This window comes from Canis aureus, chromosome 27 (assembly GCF_053574225.1).
Source record: "Canis aureus isolate CA01 chromosome 27, VMU_Caureus_v.1.0, whole genome shotgun sequence".
Lineage (NCBI taxonomy): Eukaryota > Metazoa > Chordata > Mammalia > Carnivora > Canidae > Canis > Canis aureus.
The window spans coordinates 44,948,963-44,952,826 of record NC_135637.1 but is presented as its reverse complement, the minus strand read 5'-3'; the positions used below and the strand labels follow the sequence as shown (position 1 = coordinate 44,952,826).

The following is a 3,864-nucleotide window of genomic DNA, read 5'->3' as shown; positions in this document are numbered from 1 at the left end:
AGACTCCTGGAAGGTATCGTTCCCTACCCATGATACACCCAATCTTCTGAGATCTGCTCAGTCTTATGCCCAAGTAACAAGGCTGCTTTCAACTGCAGCTTAGACTCTGCTGCTCTGCAGAGAACTTTCCTATTCTGGGATACACTCAAAAGTCGAAGTCTTTTTGGGTTCAGTCAGTTAAGAGTCTGACTTTGGTCAGGTCGTGATCTCAACGTCCTAGAATGGAGCCCTGCGTTGGGAACTTTGGCTCAGGTTGTGATCTCAATGTCCTGGGATCGTGCCCGGTGTTGGGATCCGTGCTCAGCAGGGAACCTGCTTCTCCCTCTCCCTCTGCTCCTGCCCTGTGCTCTCCTTCTTCAACAAATAAAACCTTTTTTTTTTTTTAAGTGGCAGTCTTTTGTGTCACCTGGTATACAAGGCAGAGAGTGTTCTGAGATGTGGAATATGTTGTCTCCAAAACCTGAAAAGTCCTCTCAGGCATTGTGCTTCCTTCTCTGCAGGAGATTCAAGTGGTATAACTCATGTTTTACTTTGGATGATAGGACCCAGCATGTCCCCAACTGTTGGGGCACTCAAAATTGTTCTCATGTGGCAGATAATTGAATCTTCACAGGCATCTTCTCCAACAATGGAATGCACGTTTCTTACCAAGGCTTCCAATGTGCCAGACATTTCCTGTAATCTAACTCCATTGACAAGCTATCAGAGGAGCAAATCGGCACAATGTTCTTCAGATACCCAGGTGGTACGTGAACTATGACAGACTGGAAAGGTACAACCCTGGAGCAATGGGAAATGCATACTGTTGTCTGCTCCATGTGAATCCAAATGGTATCTGATAGGGATAGAAAGAAACACATTTGCCAACTAATGTTTGTATACCATGTACCTGAAAAGTCATGAATCTGGCTTGAGCGAAGAGACTACATCTGGCATAGCAGCTTCAGTTGGGGCTACTATCTGGGTGAATTTATGGAAATTTCGGCCAACCTCCAGGATGAATCTGGTTTCTGCAGGGGTAGACAGGTGAATTAAATGGAAATATGACAAGGACCATCACTTGAATCCTTTATATCCTTAAGAGGAATAAAATTAGGGATGCCTGGGTGGCTCAGTAGTTGAGCATTTGTCTTAGGGTCAGGGAGTGATCCTGGGGTCCCAGGATCCAGTCCCACATTGGACTCCCTGCATGGAGCCTGCTTCTCCTCCCTCTGCCTATGTCTCTACCTCTCTCTCTCTGTCTCATGTGAATAAATAAAATCTTTTTTAAAAACAAAGGAATAAAAAAAACACCAAACAAAACAAAACAACAAAAGAGTAATAAAAATATCCGTCATTCCTCCTAGATTGTGATATTGTTTTATACTTACTATTTTGACCAGGGATGGAAACAGGTACAGAGGCCTCCACTTGGCCTCCACAATCATGATAGTTCTGATCCTACAAATGAAAGACGCAATGTGTGTTCTGCATGGATTTTCAAACATTCTATTCCATTACACATCTGCAAACTGAGTAATGTCACACGGTTACCATTGTGAGCTGGATCCTGACCTGGGATTCTATTTATTTGGCTCCCCATAGGCCCCATCCTAACAGTGAGCCACGATTATGTTTTGTATATCCAGAAACTAATGTTAACTCTGACCCTACATCCAACAATATTAAAATTCTTGGTATATTCCCCCTTCCCCAGTCCACTCCTCAAATTACTCCTAGAGTCCAATCCCCCTTGTTTATTTACATTTACCCAAATGTGGTAGGCAGCCTCCCAAATGGCCACAATGATTCTAGCCTCCTGGTATTCAGTCATTCCCTTGTGAAGTCCCCTGCCTCACTGAGTAAGGCAGACCTGTGACAATCTGTGACAATTACAATGTGTGACTTCCAACGTTAGGTCATAAAAGGCATTGTGACTTCCGCTTTGCTTCCCCTGGATCACTTGCTTTCACGTCATGGAAACACCCAAGTAGCCTTATGGAAACATCCATGAGGCAAGGAATTGAGGCCTCTGGTCAAAAACTTACTGGCCGGGCACCGGGGTGGCCCAAGTCATGATCCCAGGGTCTTGGGGTCAAGCCCCACATCAGGCTCTCTGTTCAGCAGGGAGCCTGCTGCACCCCCTGCTTGTGCATGTGAGTAAGCTGCCTTGGAAGTGGACATCCCAGGCTCAGCTCAACCTTCAAATGACTACAGCCCCAACCCACATCTTGTGTGCATTCTCAGAGACACCATGAGCCAGCACTATCTGGCTAAGCTTTAACTAGATTTTTGACCCACAGAAACCACGTGAGATAACAAAAATAGTCAATTATGCTACTAAGTTTTGGGGTAACTTATTGCACAGCTACAGGTAAAAGATATGCTGAATAACTGTACGAAAATTCCTGGAAGAATATTTATCCCCTTGCCATACATACATGGTCCTTTGTTCTGGGGACCTGGCCTCCTCTTCAAAGACTAGACAGTCCCAGGCCTGAACACTGACTAGAACTTGGCAAGGGATCATGCCTTTGTATTGAGCCGTCTTCAGCCTCCCATCATCTAGCCTTGATTTCTTTTGATAATAAGAGTACTACTCCTGGTGGCTGACCTTCCATTTTGTACGAAAAACACTGGGCTCTTCAAACCATTTCTGGAACCCTTTGTGGGTTGGTGCCTTGGCTGCCACTCCAACCTCATGGCTCACAGTAAATGGTGTAAACCTGGCCTCTGATGGTTCAATGCCACCGCCTGACCTCAAGTGCTGCAGGGTCCTGTCATCCGTTTCTATGACAGCCACTCTTACTGTTTGTCAGCACTGGCCTATGCACGTACCCCACCACTGAACTGTTTAACGACGCTGCTGTCCCTCTCATCAGCATATTCCTAGAGCCTTGGTAAATGATGTGTTTGTCGGTGCTTCCTGTGGAATATATCCATTTGCTTGGGTTTTCTTACCTTAGAAAGTCATCATATGTATCCCAGCTTCACAATCCCTGAGCGGTTTAGCCTTCAGCTGCCATCTGTCAGGGGTCCAGCAATTTCAACCTCACTGAGCACGGGCCGTAGCTTCCTTTCATGCTTCTAGAAGCCATCCTTGTAGCAAGTTCACACAAACTCCTGCGGTCCCTGACAGAATGTCAAACCTTGTATCTCAGAAGAATACTCCCAAAGCAGTAAATTCACCCTACCCAATCTGAATCCCCCTCTCCTTTATCAAGCACCTATAATCCAGTCCCAAACACAGTCCCCAAGCTGGTACTTGCTGGTTAGGTCGTTCAGCCTCCTTAGGGTGTAGTACCTTCATCTGCCTTCTCAGCCTGAGCGCATCTCCTGCTCTGTTATGCTGGAACATAGCCCCTGTTACACACAAGGGGAGAAACTGGAGAAGAGGGCAAGAAGAGCAAATTCTGTCTCAGTGAAGGATAGCTCTGCAAGTATTCAAATAAAAGACTTTGATGGGGTTTTTGTTTCTTAGGGGTATGGTTTTTTTGTTTTGTTTTTGGTTTTGTGCTTTGGTTGTTTTCTTTTTAGGTAGGCCTCATGCCCAGTATGGGGACAGAACTCACCCCCCAAAGTCAAGAACTAAGCCAAGATCAAGTGCAATGCTTAACCAACAGAGCAACCCAAGTGCCCTAAAGATTTTAGCTTTGCTCGTTTTGTTTTTAAGATTTTATTTATTCTTGAGAGAGACAGAGAAAAAGGCAGAGACCTAGGCAGAGGGAGAAGCAGGCTCCGTGCCAGGAGCGCTATGCAGGACTTGATCCCAGGACCCCAGGATCAAGCCTTGAACAGAAGGCAGATAGATGCCCAACTACTGAGCCACCCAGGCGTCCCAAGATTTTAGTTTTTAATAGAGTGGGAGGGCAGCCCGGGTGGCTC

General features: G+C 45.9%; 1 long non-coding RNA gene across 1 annotated transcript; it reads right to left on the bottom strand.

Annotated features, from left to right (window-relative positions):
* Nucleotides 1-970: 970 nt before the first annotated feature.
* Nucleotides 971-3,343, bottom strand: LOC144299578 (uncharacterized). Its single transcript, XR_013366268.1, has 3 exons — nucleotides 3,284-3,343; nucleotides 2,941-3,111; nucleotides 971-1,440 (listed from the first exon to the last, which is right to left on the bottom strand). It is a non-coding gene; the product is annotated as an uncharacterized LOC144299578 (long non-coding RNA).
* Nucleotides 3,344-3,864: the final 521 nt, after the last annotated feature.